The 25,289-nt window shown below is 46.8% G+C and overlaps 26 non-coding genes and 4 pseudogenes across 26 annotated transcripts; 14 read left to right on the forward strand and 16 right to left on the reverse strand.

Moving 5' to 3' along the window:
* Positions 1–165: 165 nt before the first annotated feature.
* On the reverse strand, positions 166–328 carry LOC134953067 (U1 spliceosomal RNA). The gene has a single exon (XR_010185404.1). It is a non-coding gene; the product is annotated as a U1 spliceosomal RNA (small nuclear RNA).
* Positions 329–480: 152 nt separating this feature from the next.
* On the reverse strand, positions 481–644 carry LOC134951457 (U1 spliceosomal RNA). The gene has a single exon (XR_010184193.1). It is a non-coding gene; the product is annotated as a U1 spliceosomal RNA (small nuclear RNA).
* A 671-nt stretch (positions 645–1,315) lies between these two features.
* On the reverse strand, positions 1,316–1,478 carry LOC134953494 (U1 spliceosomal RNA). Its single transcript, XR_010185599.1, has one exon. It is a non-coding gene; the product is annotated as a U1 spliceosomal RNA (small nuclear RNA).
* A 152-nt stretch (positions 1,479–1,630) lies between these two features.
* On the reverse strand, positions 1,631–1,794 carry LOC134951458 (U1 spliceosomal RNA). Its single transcript, XR_010184194.1, has one exon. It is a non-coding gene; the product is annotated as a U1 spliceosomal RNA (small nuclear RNA).
* A 2,331-nt stretch (positions 1,795–4,125) lies between these two features.
* Positions 4,126–4,267, reverse strand: LOC134952794 (U1 spliceosomal RNA; annotated as a pseudogene).
* Positions 4,268–4,419: 152 nt separating this feature from the next.
* LOC134950974 (U1 spliceosomal RNA) lies at positions 4,420–4,583 on the reverse strand. The gene has a single exon (XR_010183798.1). It is a non-coding gene; the product is annotated as a U1 spliceosomal RNA (small nuclear RNA).
* A 661-nt stretch (positions 4,584–5,244) lies between these two features.
* LOC134952863 (U1 spliceosomal RNA) lies at positions 5,245–5,407 on the reverse strand. The gene has a single exon (XR_010185247.1). It is a non-coding gene; the product is annotated as a U1 spliceosomal RNA (small nuclear RNA).
* Positions 5,408–5,559: 152 nt separating this feature from the next.
* LOC134950275 (U1 spliceosomal RNA) lies at positions 5,560–5,723 on the reverse strand. The gene has a single exon (XR_010183222.1). It is a non-coding gene; the product is annotated as a U1 spliceosomal RNA (small nuclear RNA).
* Positions 5,724–8,345: 2,622 nt separating this feature from the next.
* Positions 8,346–8,508, reverse strand: LOC134953562 (U1 spliceosomal RNA). Its single transcript, XR_010185640.1, has one exon. It is a non-coding gene; the product is annotated as a U1 spliceosomal RNA (small nuclear RNA).
* Positions 8,509–8,660: 152 nt separating this feature from the next.
* LOC134951219 (U1 spliceosomal RNA) lies at positions 8,661–8,824 on the reverse strand. Its single transcript, XR_010184000.1, has one exon. It is a non-coding gene; the product is annotated as a U1 spliceosomal RNA (small nuclear RNA).
* A 671-nt stretch (positions 8,825–9,495) lies between these two features.
* LOC134953195 (U1 spliceosomal RNA) lies at positions 9,496–9,658 on the reverse strand. Its single transcript, XR_010185476.1, has one exon. It is a non-coding gene; the product is annotated as a U1 spliceosomal RNA (small nuclear RNA).
* A 152-nt stretch (positions 9,659–9,810) lies between these two features.
* LOC134951203 (U1 spliceosomal RNA) lies at positions 9,811–9,974 on the reverse strand. Its single transcript, XR_010183987.1, has one exon. It is a non-coding gene; the product is annotated as a U1 spliceosomal RNA (small nuclear RNA).
* Positions 9,975–10,666: 692 nt separating this feature from the next.
* LOC134952719 (U1 spliceosomal RNA) lies at positions 10,667–10,808 on the reverse strand (annotated as a pseudogene).
* Positions 10,809–10,960: 152 nt separating this feature from the next.
* Positions 10,961–11,124, reverse strand: LOC134951566 (U1 spliceosomal RNA). Its single transcript, XR_010184283.1, has one exon. It is a non-coding gene; the product is annotated as a U1 spliceosomal RNA (small nuclear RNA).
* A 675-nt stretch (positions 11,125–11,799) lies between these two features.
* LOC134952189 (U1 spliceosomal RNA) lies at positions 11,800–11,962 on the reverse strand. The gene has a single exon (XR_010184766.1). It is a non-coding gene; the product is annotated as a U1 spliceosomal RNA (small nuclear RNA).
* A 152-nt stretch (positions 11,963–12,114) lies between these two features.
* On the reverse strand, positions 12,115–12,278 carry LOC134950682 (U1 spliceosomal RNA). Its single transcript, XR_010183559.1, has one exon. It is a non-coding gene; the product is annotated as a U1 spliceosomal RNA (small nuclear RNA).
* A 2,092-nt stretch (positions 12,279–14,370) lies between these two features.
* On the forward strand, positions 14,371–14,534 carry LOC134951459 (U1 spliceosomal RNA). The gene has a single exon (XR_010184195.1). It is a non-coding gene; the product is annotated as a U1 spliceosomal RNA (small nuclear RNA).
* A 152-nt stretch (positions 14,535–14,686) lies between these two features.
* Positions 14,687–14,849, forward strand: LOC134953062 (U1 spliceosomal RNA). Its single transcript, XR_010185400.1, has one exon. It is a non-coding gene; the product is annotated as a U1 spliceosomal RNA (small nuclear RNA).
* A 671-nt stretch (positions 14,850–15,520) lies between these two features.
* Positions 15,521–15,684, forward strand: LOC134950684 (U1 spliceosomal RNA). The gene has a single exon (XR_010183561.1). It is a non-coding gene; the product is annotated as a U1 spliceosomal RNA (small nuclear RNA).
* Positions 15,685–15,836: 152 nt separating this feature from the next.
* Positions 15,837–15,999, forward strand: LOC134953249 (U1 spliceosomal RNA). Its single transcript, XR_010185516.1, has one exon. It is a non-coding gene; the product is annotated as a U1 spliceosomal RNA (small nuclear RNA).
* A 2,623-nt stretch (positions 16,000–18,622) lies between these two features.
* Positions 18,623–18,786, forward strand: LOC134950314 (U1 spliceosomal RNA). The gene has a single exon (XR_010183254.1). It is a non-coding gene; the product is annotated as a U1 spliceosomal RNA (small nuclear RNA).
* A 152-nt stretch (positions 18,787–18,938) lies between these two features.
* On the forward strand, positions 18,939–19,101 carry LOC134952864 (U1 spliceosomal RNA). Its single transcript, XR_010185248.1, has one exon. It is a non-coding gene; the product is annotated as a U1 spliceosomal RNA (small nuclear RNA).
* A 661-nt stretch (positions 19,102–19,762) lies between these two features.
* Positions 19,763–19,926, forward strand: LOC134951151 (U1 spliceosomal RNA). Its single transcript, XR_010183944.1, has one exon. It is a non-coding gene; the product is annotated as a U1 spliceosomal RNA (small nuclear RNA).
* A 152-nt stretch (positions 19,927–20,078) lies between these two features.
* LOC134952415 (U1 spliceosomal RNA) lies at positions 20,079–20,241 on the forward strand. The gene has a single exon (XR_010184942.1). It is a non-coding gene; the product is annotated as a U1 spliceosomal RNA (small nuclear RNA).
* Positions 20,242–20,911: 670 nt separating this feature from the next.
* Positions 20,912–21,075, forward strand: LOC134950666 (U1 spliceosomal RNA). The gene has a single exon (XR_010183546.1). It is a non-coding gene; the product is annotated as a U1 spliceosomal RNA (small nuclear RNA).
* A 152-nt stretch (positions 21,076–21,227) lies between these two features.
* Positions 21,228–21,369, forward strand: LOC134953285 (U1 spliceosomal RNA; annotated as a pseudogene).
* A 695-nt stretch (positions 21,370–22,064) lies between these two features.
* On the forward strand, positions 22,065–22,228 carry LOC134950726 (U1 spliceosomal RNA). Its single transcript, XR_010183594.1, has one exon. It is a non-coding gene; the product is annotated as a U1 spliceosomal RNA (small nuclear RNA).
* A 152-nt stretch (positions 22,229–22,380) lies between these two features.
* On the forward strand, positions 22,381–22,522 carry LOC134953463 (U1 spliceosomal RNA; annotated as a pseudogene).
* A 695-nt stretch (positions 22,523–23,217) lies between these two features.
* On the forward strand, positions 23,218–23,381 carry LOC134951356 (U1 spliceosomal RNA). Its single transcript, XR_010184111.1, has one exon. It is a non-coding gene; the product is annotated as a U1 spliceosomal RNA (small nuclear RNA).
* Positions 23,382–23,533: 152 nt separating this feature from the next.
* On the forward strand, positions 23,534–23,696 carry LOC134951993 (U1 spliceosomal RNA). The gene has a single exon (XR_010184622.1). It is a non-coding gene; the product is annotated as a U1 spliceosomal RNA (small nuclear RNA).
* Positions 23,697–25,289: the final 1,593 nt, after the last annotated feature.

Raw genomic sequence — 25,289 nt, forward strand, 5'->3', positions numbered from 1 at the left:
GGGCCCTGCAGCACTACCTGTAGTTTGCATTGTGCGTTGGAAGGCACAAAGTAAGCAGACGGGAGAAGTCAGGATAGTGCGCAAGGGCATAGAAGGGAGCAACTCAAGAAAAGAGAAGTGGAAACAGACTGCAAATTAGGCTGCAGAGTGACCTGAGACAAAGAGATCTGAATTATACGAGAGCCGACCAGGTGAAACACAAATTATGCAGTCAAGTGTCCAACATTTGGGAAAACCGCAGGAGTAGCACACCCAGAGTGCAATGGGTGAGCCTTGCCCTGGGAGAAGCACCTTCATGATCATAGTATCTCACCTGGCAGGTAAGTAGGAGCTGGGCTAGAGCTGGGGAGGGTCGCTGCTCGGGCACCCCCCTGTCAAGTGAAGGAGATCCAACTGAGGCAGCACAAGGGAACTCTCGAAAGAAGAACAAGGCTAGAGGAAGATCTGAGACAAAGAAATCTGACTTTTACCAGAGCTGACCAGAGGAAAGCACAAACACAGTCCCTCACTACCACAAATAATGCAGTCCAGTTTCCCACATTTGGGGAAATCACAGGGGTCAGCATACCCAGAATGCAATGAATGAACCTCACCCTGGGAAAACAATCTTCATGACCATGGTATCTCCTATGCAAAATAAGTATGATTTGGGATAGAGCTGGGGAGGGCCGCTGCTCAGGCACATCTCTGTCAAGTAAAGGAGATTCAACTGAGGCAGCACAAGGGAACTCTCATCTGGGGGCAACAACTGCAGGGAGAACACATATTTTCAGATGAACATGGGAGGGCAGAGGCTGCCTAATACTGAAGCACCCCCAAACAACAAACCAAATGCAACAACTAGTGCAAGCATTCCTGGGGGAAGGCCTGCAGCAGATGGATTTGCATATGGTGATGTCATCCAAGCAGTGGGTCAAAGTTGGCTTCAACCCTCATCTGCATATGAATAGAGACGAGGGGCGTGCAGGGCATGGCGGCCTTTTGCGGCGCTTGGATGACCCCTAGTTCGCATTAAACACCTCCACCCTCCTTCGGTGTGGGGCTCATGATGGCTATGCCCCAGCCCCTGAAGCATTCAAGCTGATTTCTTGCAGCAGCTGGGCACTGTAACAGCTCCAGAGCTGCTCTGTAAGGCAAGTAAAAGGGTGTGGGCCCTGCAGCACTACCTGTAGTTTGCATTGTGCGTTGGAAGGCACAAAGTAAGCAGACGGGAGAAGTCAGGAAAGTGCGCAAGGGCATAGAAGGGAGCAACTCAAGTAAAAGAGAAGTGGAAACAGACTGCAAATTAGGCTGGAGAGAGACCTGAGACAAAGAGATCTGAATTATACGAGAGCCGACCAGGTGAAACACAAATTATGCAGTCAAGTGTCCAACATTTGGGGAAACCGCAGGAGTTGCACACACAGAGTGCAATGGGTGAGCCTTGCCCTGGGAGAAGCACCTTCATGATCATAGTATCTCACCTGGCAGGTAAGTAGGAGCTGGGCTAGAGCTGGGGAGGGTCGCTGCTCGGGCACCCCCCTGTCAAGTGAAGGAGATCCAACTGAGGCAGCACAAGGGAACTCTCGAAAGAAGAACAAGGCTAGAGGAAGATCTGAGACAAAGAAATCTGACTTTTACCAGAGCTGACCAGAGGAAAGCACAAACACAGTCCCTCACTACCACAAATAATGCAGTCCAGTTTCCCACATTTGGGGAAATCACAGGGGTCAGCATACCCAGAATGCAATGAATGAACCTCACCCTGGGAAAACAATCTTCATGACCATGGTATCTCCTATGCAAAATAAGTATGATTTGGGATAGAGCTGGGGAGGGCCGCTGCTCAGGCACATCTCTGTCAAGTAAAGGAGATTCAACTGAGGCAGCACAAGGGAACTCTCATCTGGGGGCAACAACTGCAGGGAGAACACATATTTTCAGATGAACATGGGAGGGCAGAGGCTGCCTAATACTGAAGCACCCCCAACAACAAACCAAATGCAACAACTAGTGCAAGCATTCCTGGGGGAAGGCCTGCAGCAGATGGATTTGCATATGGTGATGTCATCCAAGCAGTGGGTCAAAGTTGGCTTCAACCCTCATCTGCATATGAATAGAGAAGAGGGGCGTGCAGGGCATGGCGGCCTTTTGCGGCGCTTGGATGACCCCTAGTTCGCATTAAACACCTCCACCCTCCTTCGGTGTGGGGCTCATGTTGGCTATGCCCCAGCCCCTGAAGCATTCAAGCTGATTTCTTGCAGCAGCTGGGCACTGTAACAGCTCCAGAGCTGCTCTGTAAGGCAAGTAAAAGGGTGTGGGCCCTGCAGCACTACCTGTAGTTTGCATTGTGCATTGTAAGGCACTAAGTAAGCAGACGGGAGGAGAACTAAAACAAAATCACCAAGTAGGCGCACAATACCAATGATGTTGATAAAAACACAATTTATTAACATAAAACCAATGACAAACTGATTAAAAAACACAACACTACACAGAGCATATAACTGAGGTATTATACCTTATAATTCACACATAAAGTGTATTATTAAGTGAAAGGGACACTGAAATGCAGGAGAACCCGTCTCTGTAAGATAGGGTTAATCTCTCACATTAATTCCATATCAGACAGTTTAAATGAAAAGGAAGTCCTGTAAACTGATGTAATAAGCGTTTGTGACCATAAAGGTATCCGGATTTAAATAATGTTTCCTTGGAGCAAAATAAACCAACCGATTAATGTTACTCACAGAGACGTAATGATCTCTTGCTGCACGGGATAAATGGTTAAGGAACCGCTTGTTATCACCCTGTGCATGGGTGAGACATCCGTCAGCGGTATATTCAGATGAAAGCCATTTCTTTCTGTGCAGCACCAGTTGCCTGTATCAGACCACCATACAGATCCTCCAGCTTGCTGAGCGACGCCCGGCCGGGCAGGAGGTAACAATGTTCCAAATGCAAGGAGAGTTAGAGTGGAATGATTGAATCACAGGCTGGATCATTCACCGGTGACTTGTAACGGACGGCTGAAAGTGATGGATGTCGTGCTCCGTGGGACACTTAATGGTCAAGTGTGGCCCTTTCTTCTGTACCCTCAACGCGTTTCTCCGCACCTAAGGCGGCTTCTTCAAGAGGCAGAGACACTCTGCCTCTTGAAGAAGCCGCCTTAGGTGCGGAGAAACGCGTTGAGGGTACAGAAGAAAGGGCCACACTTGACCATTAAGTGTCCCACGGAGCACGACATCCATCACTTTCAGCCGTCCGTTACAAGTCACCGGGGAATGATCCAGCCTGTGATTCAATCATTCCACTCTAACTCTCCTTGCATTTGGAACATTGTTACCTCCTGCCCGGCCGGGCGTCGCTCAGCAAGCTGGAGGATCTGTATGGTTGTCTGATACAGGCAACTGGTGCTGCACAGAAAGAAATGGCTTTCATCTGAATATACCGCTGACGGATGTCTCACCCATGCACAGGGTGATAACAAGCGGTTCCTTAACCATTTATCCCGTGCAGCAAGAGATCATTACGTCTCTGTGAGTAACATTAATCGGTTGGTTTATTTTGCTCCAAGGAAACATTATTTAAATCCGGATACCTTTATGGTCACAAACGCTTATTACATCAGTTTACAGGACTTCCTTTTCATTTAAACTGTCTGATATGGAATTAATGTGAGAGATTAACCCTATCTTACAGAGACGGGTTCTCCTGCATTTCAGTGTCCCTTTCACTTAATAATACACTTTATGTGTGAATTATAAGGTATAATACCTCAGTTATATGCTCTGTGTAGTGTTGTGTTTTTTAATCAGTTTGTCATTGGTTTTATGTTAATAAATTGTGTTTTTATCAACATCATTGGTATTGTGCGCCTACTTGGTGATTTTGTTTTAGTTGTTTTACTTTCAGGAGGCCGGCTACCTCCTTACCAAGTGGCTGCCATTATCAGTGCTATATTTGCACGACCCTGTTCAGCGCCTAAAAACCTTTTTTTCGTTTGTATTTCCAGACGGGAGGAGAAGTCAGGATAGTGCACTAGGGTATAGAAGGGAGGGGCTCAAGAAAAAAGAAGTGGAAACAGACAGCAAACTAGGCTGGAGAGAGACCTGAGACAAAGAGATCTGAATTATATGAGAGCTGACCAGGGGAAACACAAATTATGCAGTCAAGTTTCCCACATTTGGGGAAATCGCAGGAGCAGCACACCCAGAGTGCAATGGGTGATCCTTGTCCTGGGAGAAGCAACTTCATGATCATAGTATCTCACCTGGCAGGTAAGTAGGAGTTGGGCTAGAGCTGGGGAGGGTCGCTGCTCGGGCACCCCCCTGTCAAGTGAAGTAGATCCAACTGAGGCAGCACAAGGAAACTCTCGATAGAAGAACAAGGCTAGAGGAAGATCTGAGACAAATAAATCTGACTTTTACCAGAGCTGACCAGAGGAAAGAACAAACACAGTCCCCCACTACCACAAATAATGCAGTCGAGTTTCCCACATTTGTGGAAATCACAGGGGTCAGCATACCCAGAATGCAATGAATGAACCTCACCCTGGGAGAACAATCTTCATGACCATGGTATCTCCTATGCAAAATAAGTATGACTTGGGATAGGGCTGGGGAGGGCCGCTGCTCAGGCACATCTCTGTCATGTAAAGGAGATTCAACTGAGGCAGCACAAGGGAACTCTCATCTGGGGACAACAACTGCAGGGAGAACACATATTTTCAGATGAACATGGTAGGGCAGAAGGCTGCCTAATACTGAAGCACCCCCAAACAACAAACCAAATGCAACAACTAGTGCAAGCATTCCTGGGGGAAGGCCTGCAGCAGATGGATTTGCATATGGTGATGTCATCCAAGCAGTGGGTCAAAGTTGGCTTCAACCCTCGTCTGCATATGAAAAGAGAAAAGGGGCGTGCAGGGCATGGCGGCCTTTTGCGGCACTTGGATGACCCCTAGTTCGCATTAAACACCTCCACCCTCCTTCGGTGTGGGGCTATGCCCCAGCCCCTGAAGCATTCAAGCTGATTTCTTGCAGCAGCTGGGCACTGTAACAACTCCAGAGCTGCTCTGTAAGGAAAGTAAAAGGGTGTGGGCCCTGCAGCACTACCTGTAGTTTGCATTGTGCGTTGGAAGGTACAAAGTAAGCAGACGGGAGAAGTCAGGATAGTGAGCAAGGGCATAGAAGGGAGCAACTCAAGAAAAGAGAAGTGGAAACAGACAGCAAACTAGGCTGGAGAGAGACCTGAGACAAAGAGATCTGAATTATACGAGAGCCGACCAGGGGAAACACAAATTATGCAGTCAAGTGTCCAACATTTGGGGAAACCGCAGGAGCAGCACACCCAGAGTGCAATGGGTGAGCCTTGCCCTGGGAGAAGCACCTTCATGATCATAGTATCTCACCTGGCAGGTAAGTAGGAGTTGGGCTAGAGCTGGGGAGGGTCGCTGCTCGGGCACCCCCCTGTCAAGTGAAGGAGATCCAACTGAGGCAGCACATGGAAACTCTCGAAAGAAGAACAAGGCTAGAGGAAGATCTGAGACAAATAAATCTGACTTTTACCAGAGCTGACCAGAGGAAAGCACAAACACAGTCCCCCACTACCACAAATAATGCAGTTGAGTTTCCCACATTTGGGGAAATCACAGGGGTCAGCATACCCAGAATGCAATGAATGAACCTCACCCTGGGAGAACAATCTTCATGACCATGGTATCTCCTATGCAAAATAAGTATGATTTGGGATAGGGCTGGGGAGGGCTCAGGCACATCTCTGTCAAGAATTTATAAAGTCTATACATATATATAACCAAATGTCAATAAATATATATAGAACCCAGTGCTCCTATCAAAACTTATCTATTTCACCAATTTGTTGCTTATTTAATCTTTATACATCTATTAATTTTCACCATATATTATAAAATGGTGCTCCCATAGGTAGTACTGTTCTACCAATAATAAACCAAATTTTAAAGATAATCACACTTGTTATCAAGGGAGCGCAAAAAATAAAATATACAAGCTCTTTATTTTAAAAAAAATATATATAGACAGAAGAAACCCACATTCAATAAAATACAATGGAGTCAACATATATAGGCACCACTATCCATATCTAAATGTAATCAGGATCTATTTCATATTGCCCTTGATGACAACGGAATGTTTATTAAAGTGTCCAAAAAATCCTCCTGGATACAGCTGTTGTAATTTAATCGTTACTTTCCAATTGTAATTGATACATTAAATTCCTTCTTGTGGATGAACAGCAACAGTTGTAACCAACGCCTCTTATTTACTGCAGTTAAAGTTCATATGTAACTCACGTGAGTAATGAAAGAAAACAGGGGGAGAGCGCTGTGATGGTTGGTGAAACACAGCGGTATGCTACGACCCCCGTTAACCGTGACTGGATCTTATTGGCACTCGCGGTCGGGATATTTCTCCCTGCCGTGGGGTAGAGACCTCCTTTTGCTCGGTCTCAAATTGCTTTTTCCCCTTCACCGCTGTCTTTACATCAGACGTCCGCCGTGATGTAGCTCGTTCATGAACGGGCTTATATCTCAGCAATCAGAGTGTCCGGTAATCACCTTCCTTACGCGTTTCTCCGCTGTTATCCAAGAGCGGTTTCGTCAGAGGATACATCAGCAGCCTAGCAGGCTCTTTTTAAAATGCACCGGACCAATAGTATTACTAATTAGTTGATTGGATACATACATGTACTAATTGGATGCATACATGTAATGACTCACATATGGAACAACTTTCTAATTGCAATTGCACATATAAAGGCATTTCATAATATAAAAATAAGCAACATGGTGATTAAAAATAATAATAAAATAAGCAACAAGGTGGTTTAAAAAATAACAGAAAATATATAATCTATATACAGATTAACCTATAATCTTTCAATCAATACCTCATATCTATAATCACATATACATAATTCAGAGACTCAGCACTAAGGATCCCCATTTACTTATATAAAACCTTTTAGGGTAACATAAATCCATGCCACTACTAAAGCAGTTCTTGTGGCGCAGGGGAAACATCACCTGTACTCTATGCAGCTAGTCCCATGTTCGAATCCAACCTGCTCAGCTTAACATCCATATTATTTATTTACTTTTAATGGGATCATTCTATCAATTCATTTTTACCTTTAATTTTTGTTAATATTATTTCTATATTTCATTATTTTAACCCCTGGAATAATTACATTGCTGTTTAAACAACAAAAAGAATTGAAGAAAAAATAAATATTAAACAGACAATTTAAGGATTCGAAGATTTAAATATTTAAAGATTTTAAAATTTAAAACAGGGAGGGGGGGAGAGGGAGGGGGGCCTTTTGGGAGAAGGAGGGGGAAAAAATAAAAATAGAAAAAAAATATATATATATAGAACCAAGAGAAAGTGTAAAAAGAGGATGGAGGAAGAAATCTGATGTTCATCATTACTAGTGGATTTTACTAAGGAACATTAAAGGAATACACACAACAGGATTATACAGTTTCATCCTAAGAGGAAAGCTGTTTCCAAAATAGCTACTTCTAATAATTTTGTTTATTTATTAAACATACAATAAATGGATATTCAATAAATAATATATTAGGTAAATCAATAGATAAAATCTTCAGAGACTGCCAATGTTGTTCAGTTCGATGCTCTCATTCAGACCATCAGGTGTAAGGGTACCCAAAGAAAAAATCCAAAATGCCTCCCTTGTCAAGTAAAGGAGATTCAACTGAGGCAGCACAAGGGAACTCTCATCTGGGGACAACAACTGCAGGGAGAACACATATTTTCAGATGAACATGGGAGGGCAGAAGGCTGCCTAATACTGAAGCACCCCCAAACAACAAACCAAATGCAACAACTAGTACAAGCATTCCTGGGGGAAGGCCTGCAGCAGATGGATTTGCATATGGTGATGTCATCCAAGCAGTGGGTCAAAGTTGGCTTCAACCCTCGTCTGCATATGAAAAGAGAAAAGGGGCGTGCAGGGCATGGCGGCCTTTTGCGGCGCTTGGATGACCCCTAGTTCGCATTAAACACCTCCACCCTACTTCGGTGTGGGGCTCATGTTGGCTATGCCCCAGCCCCTGAAGCAATCAAGCTGATTACTTGCAGCAGCTGGGCACTGTAATAGCTCCAGAGCTGCTCTGTAAGGCAACTAAAAGGGTGTGGGCCCTGCAGCACTACCTGTAGTTCGCATTGTGCGTTGGAAGGCACAAAGTAAGCAGACGGGAGAAGTCAAGATAGTGCGCAAGGCATAGAAGGGAGTGGCTCAAGAAAAGAGAAGTGTAAACAGACAGCAAACTAAGCTGGACAGAGACATGAGACAAAGAGATCTGAATTATACGAGAGCCGACCAGGGGAAACACAAATTATGCAGTCAAGTTTCCCACATTTGGGGAAATCGCAGGAGCAGCACACCCAGAGTGCAATTGGTGAGCCTTGCCCTGGGAGAAGCACCTTCATGATCATAGTATCTTACCTAGCAGGTAAGAAGGAGTTGGGCTAGAGCTGGGGAGGGTCGCTGCTCGGGCACCCCCCTGTCAAGTGAAGGAGATCCAACTGAGTCAGCACAAGGGAACTCTCGAAAGAAGAACAAGGCTAGAGGAAGATCTGAGACAAAGAAATCTGACTTTTACCAGAGCTGACCAGAGGAAAGCACAAACACAGTCCCCCACTACCACAAATAATGCTGTCAAGTTTACCACATTTGGGGAAATAACAGGGGTCAGCATACCCAGAATGCAATGAATGAACCTCACCCTGGGAGAACAATCTTCATGACCATGGTATCTCCTATGCAAAATAAGTATGATTTGGGATAGGGCTGGGGAGGGCCGCTGCTCAGGCACATCTCTGTCAAGTAAAGGAGATTCAACTGAGGCAGCACAAGGGAACTCTCATCTGGGGACAACAACGGCAGGAGGTACACATATTTTCAGATGAACATGGGAGGGCAGACGGCTGCCTAATACTGAAGCACCCCCAAACAACAAACCAAATGCAACAACTAGTGCAAGCATTCCTGGGGGAAGGCCTGCAGCAGATGGATTTGCATATGGTGATGTCATCCAAGCAGTGGGTCAAAGTTGGCTTCAACCCTCGTCTGCATATGAAAAGAGAAAATTGGCATGCAGGGCATGGCGGCCTTTTGCGGTGCTTGGATGACCCCTAGTTCGCATTAAACACCTCCACCCTCCTTCGGTGTGGGGCTCATGATGGCTATGCCCCAGCCCCTGAAGCATTCAAGCTGATTTCTTGCAGCAGCTGGGCACTGTAACAGCTCCAGAGCTGCTCTGTAAGGCAAGTAAAAGGGTGTGGGCCCTGCAGCACTACCTGTAGTTTGCATTGTGCGTTGGAAGGCACAAAGTAAGCAGACGGGAGAAGTCAGGATAGTGCGCAAGGGCATAGAAGGGAGCAACTCAAGAAAAGAGAAGTGGAAACAGACTGCAAATTAGGCTGGAGAGAGACCTGAGACAAAGAGATCTGAATTATACGAGAGCCGACCAGGTGAAACACAAATTATGCAGTCAAGTGTCCAACATTTGGGGAAACCGCAGGAGTTGCACACCCAGAGTGCAATGGGTGAGCCTTGCCCTGGGAGAAGCACCTTCATGATCATAGTATCTCACCTGGCAGGTAAGTAGGAGCTGGGCTAGAGCTGGGGAGGGTCGCTGCTCGGGCACCCCCCTGTCAAGTGAAGGAGATCCAACTGAGGCAGCACAAGGGAACTCTCGAAAGAAGAACAAGGCTAGAGGAAGATCTGAGACAAAGAAATCTGACTTTTACCAGAGCTGACCAGAGGAAAGCACAAACACAGTCCCTCACTACCACAAATAATGCAGTCCAGTTTCCCACATTTGGGGAAATTACAGGGGTCAGCATACCCAGAATGCAATGAATGAACCTCACCCTGGGAAAACAATCTTCATGACCATGGTATCTCCTATGCAAAATAAGTATGATTTGGGATAGAGCTGGGGAGGGCCGCTGCTCAGGCACATCTCTGTCAAGTAAAGGAGATTCAACTGAGGCAGCACAAGCGAACTCTCATCTGGGGACAACAACTGCAGGGAGAACACATATTTTCAGATGAACATGGGAGGGCAGAAGGCTGCCTAATACTGAAGCACCCCCAAACAACAAACCAAATGCAACAACTAGTGCAAGCATTCCTGGGGGAAGGCCTGCAGCAGATGGATTTGCATATGGTGATGTCATCCAAGCAGTGGGTCAAAGTTGGCTTCAACACTCATCTGCATATGAATAGAGAAGAGGGGCGTGCAGGGCATGGCGGCCTTTTGCGGCGCTTGGATGACCCCTAATTCGCATTAAACATCTCCACCCTCCTTCGGTGTGGGGCTCATGTTGGCTATGCCCCAGCCCCTGAAGCATTCAAGCTGATTTCTTGCAGCAGCTGGGCACTGTAACAGCTCCAGAGCTACTCTGTAAGGCAAGTAAAAGGGTGTGGGCCCTGCAGCACTACCTGTAGTTTGCATTGTGCGTTGGAAGGCACAAAGTAAGCAGACGGGAGAGGTCAGAATAGTGCGCAAGGGCATAGAAGGGAGCGGCTCAAGAAAAGAGAAGTGGAAACAGACAGCAAACTAGGCTGGAGAGAGACCTGAGACAAAGAGATATGAATTATACGAGAGCCGACCAGGGGAAACACAAATTATGCAGTCAAGTTTCCCACATTTGGGGAAATCACAGGGGCAGCACACCCAGAGTGCAATGGGTGAGCCTTGCCCTGGGAGAAGCACCTACATGATCATAGTATCTCACCTGGCAGGTAAGTAGGAGTTTGGCTAGAGCTGGGGAGGGTCGCAGCTCGGGCACCCCCCTGTCAAGTGAAGGAGATCCAACTGAGGCAGCACAAGGGAACTCTCGAAAGAAGAACAAGGCTAGAGGAAGATCTGAGACAAAGAAATCTGACTTTTACCAGAGCTGACCAGAGGAAAGCACAAACACAGTCCCCCACTACCACAAATAATGCAGTCAAGTTTCCCACATTTGGGGAAATCACAGGGGTCAGGATACCCAGAATGCAATGAATGAACCTCAACCTGGGAGAACAATCTTCATGACCATGGTATCTCCTATGCAAAATAAGTATGATTTGGGATAGAGCTGGGGAGGGCCGCTGCTCAGGCACATCTCTGTCAAGTAAAGGAGATTCAACTGAGGCAGCACAAGGGAACTCTCATCTGGGGACAACAACTGCAGGGAGAACACATATTTTCAGATGAACATGGGAGGGCAGAAGGCTGCCTAATACTGAAGCACCCCCAAACAACAAACCAAATGCAACAACTAGTGCAAGCATTCCTGGGGGAAGGCCTGCAACAGATGGATTTGCATATGGTGATGTCATCCAAGCAGTGGGTCAAAGTTGGCTGGAACCCTCATCTGCATATGAAAAGAGAAAAGGGGTATGCAGGGAATGGCGGCCTTTTGCGGCGCTTGGATGACCCTTAGTTCGCATTAAACACCCCCACCCTCCTTCGGTGTGGGGCTCATGTTGGCAATGCCCCAGCCCCTGAAGCATTCAAGCTGATTTCTTGCAGCAGCTTGGCACTGTAACAGCTCCAGAGCTGCTCTGTAATGCAAGTAAAAGTTTGTGGGCCCTGCAGCACTACCTGTAGTTTGCATTGTGCATTGGAAGGCACAAAGTAAGCAGACAGGAGGAGAAATCAGGATAGTGCACAAGGGTATAGAAGGGAGGGGCTCAAAAAAAAAAGAAGTGGAAACAGACTGCAAACTAGGCTGGAGAGAGACCTGAGACAAAGAGATCTGAATTATATGAAAGCCGACCAGTGGAAACACAAATTATGCAGTCAAGTTTCCCACATTTGGGGAAATCACAGGGGCAGCACACCCAGAGTGCAATGGGTGAGCCTTGCCCTGGGAGAAGCACCTTCATGATCATAGTATCTCACCTGGCAGGTAAGTAGGAGTTGGGCTAGAGCTGGGGAGGGTCGCTGCTTGGGCACCCCCCTGTCAAGTGAAGGAGATCCAACTGAGGCAGCACAAGGGAACTCTCGAAAGAAGAACAAGGCTAGAGGAAGATCTGAGACAAAGAAATCTGACTTTTACCAGAGCTGACCAGAGGAAAGCACAAACACAGTCCCCCACTACCACAAATAATGCAGTCAAGTTTCCCACATTTGGGGAAATCACAGGGGTCAGCATACCCAGAATGCAATGAATGAACCTCACCCTGGGAGAACAATCTTCATGACCATGGTATCTCCAATGCAAAATAAGTATGATTTGGGATAGGGCTGGGGAGGGCCGCTGCTCAGGCACATCTCTGTCAAGTTAAGAAGATTCAACTGAGGCAGCACAAGGGAACTCTCATCTGGGGACAACAACTGCAGGGAGAACACATATTTTCAGATGAACATGGGAGGGCAGAAGGCTGCCTAATACTGAAGCACCCCCAAACAACAAACCAAATGCAACAACTAGTGCAAGCATTCCTGGGGGAAGGCCTGCAGCAGATGGATTTGCATATGGTGATGTCATCCAAGCAGTGGGTCAAAGTTGGCTTCAACCCTCGTCTGCATATGAAAAGAGAAAAGGGGCGTGCAGGGCATGGCGGCCTTTTGCGGCGCTTGGATGACCCCTAGTTCGCATTAAACACCTCCACCCTCCTTCGGTGTGGGGCTCATGTTGGCTATGCCCCAGCCCCTGAAGCATTCAAGCTGATTTCTTGCAGAAGCTGGGCACTGTAACAGCTCCAGAGCTGCTCTGTATGGCAAGTAAAAGGGTGTGGGCCCTGCAGCACTACCTGTAGTTCGCATTGTGCGTTGGAAGGCACAAAGTAAGCAGATGGGAGAAGTCAGGATAGTGCGCAAGGGTATAGAAGGGAGCGGCTCAAGAAAAGAGAAGTGGAAACAGACAGCAAACTAGGCTGGAGAGCTCTTCTGTCTATATTTTGCAAACCTGCTCTTGTCCTCTCCAGCTGCTCCATGTAGATTTGACGTCTGGAAAAGTGCATAACCCACTGACAAGCAGGCACACTCCTGCATGAGTTTTCTCTCTCACTAGCTGGATGATACACAATCATTTGCATGTGCTCCACCTCTGACACACCACCCACCCAACCACCCAGTGACCAGAGCCACCCACAAGCCAACTGGCTCCGTGATTTAATTTGCACAGTGTAGTCATCCAGGCAGCATGTCCTTCTCAATGGAAGGATCTCTGGTTCCATGGAATCTTCCACATTGGAATGCTGCGGAATAAAAAGGATTTAAATATTCAGCTTGCTAGCATTCAATGTACCTGCGGCTTGGCTTTAGCACATGGGTCTTCATCCTGTGGCCCTCCAGCTGCTGTGAAACTACACATCCCAGCATGCCCTGCCACAGTTTTGCTATTAAGGTATGCTAAAACTGAGGCAGGGCATGCTGGGATGTGTAGTTCCACAGCAGCTGGAGGGTCGCAGGTTGAAGACCCATGTTCTAGCATGCCTGTTCTATGATGCATGTACCGTGATGTCACAATCAGCTTGGAATGGGGTGTCTAGCAGGCATTTGCTGACAGCCACTTGAGGGAGACACACATCAGGAGATGCAGCATATCGGAGGTCTTCGATGCCTTTCCAGCAAATGCACACCACCTGCTGCTGGTCTGGACACAAAACAATGCCCACAATCGAAGTCCCAAAATGCCCAACTACAGGATTCATGTAAGTAGTGAATTTAGGAATGAATTTAGAAGTAGGAAATTAAGTTAGTTCACAAGTACATTCAAATTCTATGCCCTTGCGCACTATCCTGACTTCTCCCGTCTGCTTACTTTGTGCCTTCCAACGCACAATGCGAACTACAGGTAGTGCTGCAGGGCCCACACCCTTTTACTTGCCTTACAGAGCAGCTCTGGAGCTGTTACAGTGCCCAGCTGCTGCAAGAAATCAGCTTGAATGCTTCAGGGGCTGGGGCATAGCCAACATGAGCCCCACACCGAAGGAGGGTGGAGGTGTTTAATGCGAACTAGGGGTCATCCAAGCGCCGCAAAAGGCCGCCATGCCCTGCATGCCCCTCTTCTCTATTCATATGCAGATGAGTGTTGAAGCCAACTTTGACCCACTGCTTGGATGACATCACCATATGCAAATCCATCTGCTGCAGGCCTTCCCCCAGGAATGCTTGCACTAGTTGTTGCATTTGGTTTGTTGTTTGGGGGTGCTTCAGTATTAGGCAGCCTTCTGCCCTCCCATGTTCATCTGAAAATTTGTGTTCTCCCTGCAGTTGTTGTCCCCCGATGAGAGTTCCCTTGTGCTGCCTCAGTTGAATCTCCTTTACTTGACAGAGATGTGCCTGAGCAGCGGCCCTCCCCAGCTCTATCCCAAATCATACTTATTTTGCATAGGAGATACCATGGTCATGAAGATTGTTTTCCCAGGGTGAGGTTCATTCATTGCATTCTGGGTATGCTGACCCCTGTGATTTCCCCAAATGTGGGAAACTGGACTGCATTATTTGTGGTAGTGAGGGACTGTGTTTGTGCTTTCCTCTGGTCAGCTCTGGTAAAAGTCAGATTTCTTTGTCTCAGATCTTCCTCTAGCCTTGTTCTTCTTTCGAGAGTTCCCTTGTGCTGCCTCAGTTGGATCTCCTTCACTTGACAGGGGGGTGCCCGAGCAGCGACCCTCCCCAGCTCTAGCCCAGCTCCTACTTACCTGCCAGGTGAGATACTATGATCATGAAGGTGCTTCTCCCAGGGCAAGGCTCACCCATTGCACTCTGGGTGGGCTACTCCTGCGGTTTCCCCAAATGTTGGACACTTGACTGCATAATTTGTGTTTCACCTGGTCGGCTCTCGTATAATTCAGATCTCTTTGTCTCAGGTCTCTCTCCAGCCTAATTTGCAGTCTGTTTCCACTTCTCTTTTCTTGAGTTGCTCCCTTCTATGCCCTTGCGCACTGTCCTGACTTCTCCCGTCTGCTTACTTTGTGCCTTCCAACGCACAATGCAAACTACAGGTAGTGCTGCAGGGCCCACACCCTTTTACTTGCCTTACAGAGCAGCTCTGGAGCTGTTACAGTGCCCAGCTGCTGCAAGAAATCAGCTTGAATGCTTCAGGGGCTGGGGCATAGCCATCATGAGCCCCACACCGAAGGAGGGTGGAGGTGTTTAATGCGAACTAGGGGTCATCCAAGCACCGCAAAAGGCCGCCATGCCCTGCATGCCAATTTTATCTTTTCATATGCAGACGAGGGTTGAAGCCAACTTTGACCCACTGCTTGGATGACATCACCATATGCAAATCCATCTGCTGCAGGCCTTCCCCCAGGAATGCTTGCACTAGTTGTTGCATTTGGTTTGTTGTTTGGGGGTGCTTCAGTATTAGGCAGCCTTCTGCCCTCCCATGTTCATCTGAAAATATGTGTACCTCCTGCAGTTGTTGTCCCCAGATGAGAGTTCCCTTGTGCTGCCTCAGTTGAATCTCCTTTACTTGACAGAGATGTGCCTGAGCAGCGGCCCTCTCCAGCCCTATCCCAAATCATACTTATTTTGCATAGGAGATACTATGGTCATGAAGATTGTTCTCCCAGGGTGAGGTTCATTCATTGCATTCTGGGTATGCTGACCCCTGTTATTTCCCCAAATGTGGTAAACTTGACTGCATTATTTGTGGTAGTGGGGGACTGTGTTTGTGCTTTCCTCTGGTCAGCTCTGGTAAAAGTCAGATTTCTTTGTCTCAGATCTTCCTCTAGCCTTGTTCTTCTTTCGAGAGTTCCCTTGTGTTGCCTTAGTTGGATCTCCTTCACTTGACAGGGGGGTGCCCGAGCAGTGACCCTCCCCAGCTCTAGCCCAACTCCTACTTACCTGCTAGGTGAGATACTATGATCATGAAGGTGCTTCTCCCAGGGCAAGGCTCACCAATTGCACTCTGGGTGTGCTGCTCCTGCGATATCCCCAAATGTGGGAAACTTGACTGCATAATTTGTGTTTCCCCTGGTCGGCTCTCGTATAATTCAGATCTCTTTGTCTCATGTCTCTCTCCAGCCTAGTTTGCTGTCTGTTTACACTTCTCTTTTCTTGAGCCACTCCCTTCTATGCCCTTGCGCACTATCTTGACTTCTACCGTCTGCTTACTTTGTGCCGTCCAACGCACAATGCGAACTACAGGTAGTGCTGCAGGGCCCACACCCTTTTAGTTGCCTTACAGAGCAGCTCTGGAGCTATTACAGTGCCCAGCTGCTGTAAGTAATCAGCTTGAATGCTTCAGGGGCTGGGGCATAGCCAACATGAGCCCCACACCGAAGTAGGGTGGAGGTGTTTAATGCGAACTAGGGGTCATCCAAGCGCCGCAAAAGGCCGCCATGCCCTGCACGCCCCTTTTCTCTTTTCATATGCAGACGAGGGTTGAAGCCAACTTTGACCCACTGCTTGGATGACATCACCATATGCAAATCCATCTGCTGCAGGCCTTCCCCCAGGAATGCTTGTACTAGTTGTTGCATTTGGTTTGTTGTTTGGGGGTGCTTCAGTATTAGGCAGCCTTCTGCCCTCCCATGTTCATCTGAAAATATGTGTTCTCCCTGCAGTTGTTGTCCCCAGATGAGAGTTCCCTTGTGCTGCCTCAGTTGAATCTCCTTTACTTGACAAGGGAGGCATTTTGGATTTTTTCTTTGGGTACCCTTACACCTGATGGTCTGAATGAGAGCATCGAACTGAACAACATTGGCAGTCTCTGAAGATTTTATCTATTGATTTACCTAATACATTATTTATTGAATATCCATTTATTGTATGTTTAATAAATAAAAAAATTATTAGAAGTAGCTATTTTGGAAACAGCTTTCCTCTTAGGATGAAACTGTATAATCCTGTTGTGTGTGTTCCTTTAAAGTTCTTTAGTAAAATCCACTAGTAATGATGAACATCAGATTTCTTCCTCCATCCTCTTTTTACACTTTCTCTTGGTTCTATATATATTTTTTTTTCTATTTTTATTTTTTTCCCCTCCTTCTCCCAAAAGGCCCCCCTCCCTCCCCCCCCTCCCTGTTTTAAATTTTAAAATCTTTAAATATTTAAATCTTCGAATCCTTAAATTGTCTGTTTAATATTTATTTTTTCTTCAATTCTTTTTGTTGTTTAAACAGCAATGTAGTTATTCCAGGGGTTAAAATAATGAAATATAGAAATAATATTAACAAAAATTAAAGGTAAAAATGAATTGATAGAATGATCCCATTAAAAGTAAATAAATAATATGGATGTTAAGCTGAGCAGGTTGGATTCGAACATGGGACTAGCTGCATAGAGTGCATTTGATGTTTCCCCTGCGCCACAAGAACTGCTTTAGTAATTGCATGGATTTATGTTACCCTAAAAGGTTTTATATAAGTAAATGGGGATCCTTAGTGCTGAGTCTCTGAATTATGTATATGTGATTATAGATATGAGGTATTGATTGAAAGATTATAGGTTAATCTGTATATAGATTATATATTTTCTGTTATTTTTTAAACCACCTTGTTGCTTATTTTATTATTATTTTTAATCACCATGTTGCTTATTTTTATATTATGAAATGCCTTTATATGTGCAATTGCAATTAGAAAGTTGTTCCATATGTGAGTCATTACATGTATGCATCCAATTAGTACATGTATGTATCCAATCAACTAATTAGTAATGCTATTGGTCCGGTGCATTTTAAAAAGAGCCTGCTAGGCTGCTGATGTATCCTCTGACGAAACCGCTCTTGGATAACAGCGGAAAAACGCGTAAGGAAGGTGATTACCGGACACTCTGATTGCTGAGATATAAGCCCGTTCATGAACGAGCTACATCACGGCGGACGTCTGATGTAAAGACAGCGGTGAAGGGGAAAAAGCAATTTGAGACCGAGCAAAAGGAGGTCTCTACCCCACGGCAGGGAGAAATATCCCGACCGCGAGTGCCAATAAGATCCAGCCACGGTTAACGGGGGTCGTAGCATACCGCTGTGTTTCACCAACCATCACAGCGCTCTCCCCCTGTTTTCTTTCATTACTCACGTGAGTTACATATGAACTTTAACTGCAGTAAATAAGAGGCGTTGGTTACAACTGTTGCTGTTCATCCACAAGAAGGAATTTAATGTATCAATTACAATTGGAAAGTAATGATTAAATTACAACAGCTGTATCCAGGAGGATTTTTTGGACACTTTAATAAACATTCCGTTGTCATCAAGGGCAATATGAAATAGATCCTGATTACATTTAGATATGGATAGTGGTGCCTATATATGTTGACTCCATTGTATTTTATTGAATGTGGGTTTCTTCTGTCTATATATATTTTTTAAAAATAAAGAGCTTGTATATTTTATTTTTTGCGCTCCCTTAATAACAAGTGTGATTATCTTTAAAATTTGGTTTATTATTGGTAGAACAGTACTACCTATGGGAGCAGCATTTTATAATATATGGTGAAAATTAATAGATGTATAAAGATTAAATAAGCAACAAATTGGTGAAATAGATAAGTTTTGATAGAATCGCTGGGTTCTATATATATATATTGACATTTGGTTATATATATGTATAGACTTTATAAATTCTTGACAGAGATGTGCCTGAGCAGCGGCCCTCCCCAGCCCTATCCCAAATCATACTTATTTTGCATAGGAGATACCATGGTCATGAAGATTGTTCTCCCAGGGTGAGGTTCATTCATTGCATTCTGGGTATGCTGACCCCTGTGATTTCCCCAAATGTGGGAAACTCGACTGCATTATTTGTGGTAGTGGGGGACTGTGTTTGTGCTTTCCTCTGGTCAGCTCTGGTAAAAGTCAGATTTATTTGTCTCAGATCTTCCTCTAGCCTTGTTCTTCTTTCGAGAGTTTCCATGTGCTGCCTCAGTTGGATCTCCTTCACTTGACAGGGGGGTGCCCAAGCAGCGACCCTCCCCAGCTCTAGCCCAACTCCTACTTACCTGCCAGGTGAGATACTATGATCATGAAGGTGCTTCTCCCAGGGCAAGGCTCACCCATTGCACTCTGGGTGTGCTGCTCCTGCGGTTTCCCCAAATGTTGGACACTTGACTGCATAATTTGTGTTTCCCCTGGTCGGCTCTCGTATAATTCAGATCTCTTTGTCTCAGGTCTCTCTCCAGCCTAGTTTGCTGTCTGTTTCCACTTCTCTTTTCTTGAGTTGCTCCCTTCTATGCCCTTGCGCACTATCCTGACTTCTCCCGTCTGCTTACTTTGTGCCTTCCAACGCACAATGCAAACCACAGGTAGTGCTGCAGGGCCCACACCCTTTTACTTGCCTTACAGAGCAGCTCTGGAGCTGTTACAGTGCCCAGCTGCTGCAAGAAATCAGCTTGAATGCTTCAGGGGCTGGGGCATAGCCCCACACCGAAGGAGGGTGGAGGTGTTTAATGCAAACTAGGGGTCATCCAAGCGCCGCAAAAGGCCGCCATGCCCTGCACGCCCCTTTTCTCTTTTCATATGCAGACGAGGGTTGAAGCCAACTTTGACCCACTGCTTGGATGACATCACCATATGCAAATCCATCTGCTGCAGGCCTTCCCCCAGGAATGCTTGCACTAGTTGTTGCATTTGGTTTGTTGTTTGGGGGTGCTTCAGTATTAGGCAGCCTTCTGCCCTCCCATGTTCATCTGAAAATATGTGTTCTCCCTGCAGTTGTTGTCCCCAGATGAGAGTTCCCTTGTGCTGCCTCAGTTGAATCTCCTTTACTTGACAGAGATGTGCCTGAGCAGCGGCCCTCCCCAGCCCTATCCCAAGTCATACTTATTTTGCATAGGAGATACCATGGTCATGAAGATTGTTCTCCCAGGGTGAGGTTCATTCATTGCATTCTGGGTATGCTGACCCCTATGATTTCCCCAAATGTGGGAAACTCGACTGCATTATGTGTGGTAGTGGGGGACTGTGTTTGTTCTTTCCTCTGGTCAGCTCTGGTAAAAGTCAGATTTATTTGTCTCAGATCTTCCTCTAGCCTTGTTCTTCTATCGAGAGTTTCCTTGTGCTGCCTCAGTTGAATCTACATTACTTGACAGGGGGGTGCCCGAGCAGCGACCCTCCCCAGCTCTATCCCAAATCCTACTTACCTGCCAGGTGAGATACTATGATCATGAAGGTGCTTCTCCCAGGGCAAGTCTCACCCATTGCACTCTGGGTGTGCTGCTCCTGCGATTTCCCCAAATGTGGGAAACTTGACTGCATAATTTGTGTTTCCCCTGGTCGGCTCTCGTATAATTCAGATCTCTTTGTCTCAGGTCTCTCTCCAGCCTAGTTTGCTGTCTATTTCCACTTCTTTTTTCTTGAGCCGCTCCCTTCTATGCCCTTGCGCACTATCCTGACTTCTCCCGTCTGCTTAATTTGTGCCTTCCAACGCACAATGCGAACTAAAGGTAGTGCTGCAGGGCCCACGCCCTTTTACTTGCCTTACAGAGCAGCTCTGGAGCTGTTACAGTGCCTAGCTGCTGCAAGAAATCAGCTTGAATGCTTCAGGGGCTGGGGCATAGCCAACATGAGCCCCACACCGAAGGAGGGTGGAGGTGTTTAATGCGAACTAGGGGTCATCCAATCGCCGCAAAAGGCCGCCATGCCCTGCACGCCCCTTTTCTCTTTTCATATGCAGACGAGGGTTGAAGCCAACTTTGACCCACTGCTTGGATGACATCACCATATGCAAATCCATCTGCTGCAGCCTTCCCCCAGGAATGCTTGCACTAGTTGTTGCATTTGGTTTGTTGTTTGGGGGTGCTTCAGTATTAGGCAGCCTTCTGCCCTCCCATGTTCATCTGAAAATATGTGTTCTCCCTGCAGTTGTTGTCCCCAGATGAGAGTTCCCTTGTGCTGCCTCAGTTGAATCTTCTTTACTTGACAGAGATGTGCCTGAGCAGCGGCCCTCCCCAGCCCTATCCCAAATCATACTTATTTTGCATAGGAGATACCATGGTCATGAAGATTGTTCTCCCAGGGTGAGGTTCATTCATTGCATTCTGGGTATGCTGACCCCTGTGATTTCCTTAAATGTGGGAAACTCGACTGCATTATTTGTGGTAGTGGGGGACTGTGTTTGTGCTTTCCTCTGGTCAGCTCTGGTAAAAGTCAGATTTCTTTGTCTCAGATTTTCCTCTAGCCTTGTTCTTCTTTCGAGAGTTCCCTTGTGCTGCCTCAGTTGGATCTCCTTCACTTGACAGGGGGGTGCCCGAGCAGCGACCCTCCCCAGCTCTAGCCCAACTCCTACTTACCTGCCAGGTGAGATACTATGATCATGAAGTTGCTTCTCCCTGGGCAAGGATCACCCATTGCACTCTGGGTGTGCTGCCCCTGTGATTTCCCCAAATGTGGGAAACTTGACTGCGTAATTTGTGTTTCCCCTGGTCGGCTCTCATATAATTCAGATCTCTTTGTCTCAGGTCTCTCTCCAGCCTAGTTTGCTGTCTGTTTCCACTTCTTTTTTCTTGAGCCCCTCCCTTCTATACCCTTGTGCACTATCCTGACTTCTCCTCCCGTCTGCTTACTTTGTGCCTTACAATGCACAATGCAAACTACAGGTAGTGCTGCAGGGCCCACACCCTTTTACTTGCCTTACAGAGCAGCTCTGGAGCTGTTACAGTGCCCAGCTGCTGCAAGAAATCAGCTTGAATGCTTCAGGGGCTGGGGCATGGCCAACATGAGCCCCACACCGAAGGAGGGTGAAGGTGTTTAATGCGAGCTAGGGGTCATCCAAGCGCCGCAAAAGGCTGCCATGCCCTGCACGCCCCTTTTCTCTTTTCATATGCAGACGAGGGTTGAAGCCAACTTTGACCCACTGCTTGGATGACATCACCATATGCAAATCCATCTGCTGCAGGCCTTCCCCCAGGAATGCCTGCACTAGTTGTTGCATTTTGTTTGTTGTTTTGGGGTGCTTCAGTATTAGGTAGCCTTCTGCCCTCCCATGTTCATCTGAAAATATGTGTTCTCCCTGCAGTTGTTGTCCCCAGATGAGAGTTCCCTTGTGCTGCCTCAGTTGAATCTCCTTTACTTGACAGAGATGTGCCTGAGCAGCGGCCCTCCCCAGCCCTATCCCAAATCATACTTATTTTGCATAGGAGATACCATGGTCATGAAGATTGTTCTCCCAGGGTGAGGTTCATTCATTGCATTCTGGGTATGCTGACCCCTGTGATTTCCACAAATGTGGGAAACTCGACTGCATTATTTGTGGTAGTGGGGGACTGTGTTTGTGCTTTCCTCTGGTCAGCTCTGGTAAAAGTCAGATTTCTTTGTCTCAGATTTTCCTCTAGCCTTGTTCTTCTTTCGAGAGTTCCCTTGTGCTGCCTCAGTTGGATCTCCTTCACTTGACAGGGGGCTGCCCGAGCAGCGACCCTCCCCAGCTCTAGCCCAACTCCTACTTACCTGCCAGGTGAGATACTATGATCATGAAGTTGCTTCTCCCATGGCAAGGATCACCCATTGCACTCTGGGTGTGCTGCCCCTGTGATTTCCCCAAATGTGGGAAACTTGACTGCGTAATTTGTGTTTCCCCTGGTCGGCTCTCATATAATTCAGATCTCTTTGTCTCAGGTCTCTCTCCAGCCTAGTTTGCTGTCTGTTTCCACTTCTTTTTTCTTGAGCCCCTCCCTTCTATACCCTTGTGCACTATCCTGACTTCTCCTCCCGTCTGCTTACTTTGTGCCTTACAATGCACAATGCAAACTACAGGTAGTGCTGCAGGGCCCACACACTTTTACTTGCCTTACAGAGCAGCTCTGGAGCTGTTACAGTGCCCAGCTGCTGCAAGAAATCAGCTTGAATGCTTCAGGGACTGGGGCATGGCCAACATGAGCCCCACACAGAAGGAGTGTGGGGGTATTTAATGCGAACTAGGGGTCATCCAAGCGCCGCAAAAGGCCGCCATGCCCTGCATACCCCTTTTCTCTTTTCATATGCAGATGAGGGTTCCAGCCAACTTTGGCCCACTGCTTGGATGACATCACCGTATGCAAATCCGTCTTCTGCAGACCTTCCCCCAGGAATGCTTGTACTAGTTGTTGCATTTGGTTTGTTGTTTGGGGGTGCTTCAGTATTAGGCAGCCTTCTGCCCTCCCATGTTCATCTGAAAATATGTGTTCTCCCTGCAGTTGTTGTCCCCAGATGAGAGTTCCCTTGTGCTGCCTCAGTTGAATCTCCTTTACTTGACAGAGATGTGCCTGAGCAGCGGCCCTCCCCAGCCCTATCCCAAATCATACTTATTTTGCATAGGAGATACCATGGTCATGAAGATTGTTCTCCCAGGGTGAGGTTCATTCATTGCATTCTGGGTATGCTGACCCCTGTGATTTCCCCAAATGTGGGAAACTTGACTGCATTATTTGTGGTAGTGAGTGACTGTGTTTGTGCTTTCCTCTGGTCAGCTCTGGTAAAAGTCAGATTTCTTTGTCTCAGATCTTCCTCTAGCCTTGTTCTTCTTTCGAGAGTTTCCTTGTGCTGCCTCAGTTGGATCTCCTTCACTTGACAGGGGGGTGCCCGAGCAGCGACCCTCCCCAGCTCTAGCCCAACTCCTACTTACCTGCCAGGTGAGATACTATGATCATGAAGGTGCTTCTCCCAGGGCAAGGCTCACCCATTGCACTCTGGGTGTGCTGCTCCTGCGATTTCCCCAAATGTGGGAAACTTGACTGCATAATTTGTGTTTCCCCTGGTCGGCTCTCGTATAATTCAGATCTCTTTGTCTCAGGTCTCTCTCCAGCCTAGTTTGCTGTCTGTTTCCACTTCTCTTTTCTTGAGCCGCTCCCTTCTATGCCCTTGCGCACTATCCCAGGATAATTATTGTAGCTGGTCTGCGGGTAACAGCTCTCAGATCCACTTCTAGAAAAAATGCAACAATGTAATTTGAGTGACAAACTGCAGAGATGAACCCTTTCTGTGACTGCTGCACAGGGATCACACAAACTCTATTCATAGGGCTGACTTCACTTAGGGGAGATGTTCTCGCCCCGCAAAGAAGTGCGAGTATATACTGCACTTACGGTACCATTGGATTTACAGATATTTTCTTGCAATACACTATGGGGGTCATTCTGAGTTGATTGCTCGCTAGCAGTTTTTAGCAGCCTTAAAACGGTGGAGTTAACATATCTCACGTGGAAGGTGGTCATGTTATTAGCCTTGGCTTCGGCTAGGCGAGTGTCGGAATTAGCGGCTTTGTCACATAAAAGCCCATATTTGGTGTTCCATGTGGATAGAGCGGAATTGCGGACCCATCCTCAATTCCTACCAAAAGTGGTCTCATCTTTTCATATGAACCAATCTATTGTGGTGCCTTTGGCTACGCGTGACTTGGAGGATTCCGAGTTACTTGATGTGGTCAGGGCTTTGAAAATTTACGTGGCCAGGACGGCTAGAGTCAGGAAAACTGAAGCGCTGTTTGTCCTGTATGCAACCAACAAGATTGGTGCCCCTGCTTCAAAGCAGGCTATTGCTCGCTGGATTTGTAACACGATTCAGCAAGCGCATTCTATGGCTGGATTGCAGTTACCGAAATCGGTCTAGGCCCATTCCACGAGGAAAGTGGGCTCTTCTTGGGCGGCTGCCCGAGGGGTCTCGGCACTACAGCTGTGTCGAGCTGCTACTTGGTCAGGTTCAAACACCTTTTCAAAATACTATAAGTTTGATACCCTGGCTGAGGAGGAACTCATGTTTGCTCAATCGGTGCTGCAGAGTCATCCACACTCTCCCGCCCGTTTTGGAGCTTTGGTATAATCCCCATGGTCCTTATGGAGTCCCCAGCATCCTCTAGGACGTTAGAGAAAATAAGATTTTAAACCTACCGGTAAATCTTTTTCTCGTAGTCCGTAGAGGATGCTGGGCGCCCGTCCCAAGTGCGGACTACTTCTGCAATACTTGTATATAGTTATTGCTTCAATAAGGGTTATGTTATAGTTGCATCGGTCCTGCACTGATGCTACAGTATGTTGTTTTTTCGTACTCATAACTGGGTAGTTTATCACAAGTTATACAGTGTGATTGGTGTGGCTGGTATGAATCTTGCCCTGGATTAACAAAATCCTTTCCTCATACTGTCAGTCTCCTCTGGGCACAGTTTCTCTAACTGTGGCATAGAGGCGCATAGAGGGAGGAGCCAGTGCACACCCAGAACTAAAGTCTTTCTTAAAGTGCCCATGTCTCCTGCGGAGCCCGTCTATCCCCATGGTCCTTACGGAGTCCCCAGCACCCTCTACGGACTACGAGAAAAAGATTTACCGGTAGGTTTAAAATCTTATTTTCTACTTTATTCTTTTCTATCCTAGTTTATTA

Source organism: Pseudophryne corroboree, chromosome 8 (assembly GCF_028390025.1).
Source record: "Pseudophryne corroboree isolate aPseCor3 chromosome 8, aPseCor3.hap2, whole genome shotgun sequence".
NCBI classification, from domain to species: domain Eukaryota; kingdom Metazoa; phylum Chordata; class Amphibia; order Anura; family Myobatrachidae; genus Pseudophryne; species Pseudophryne corroboree.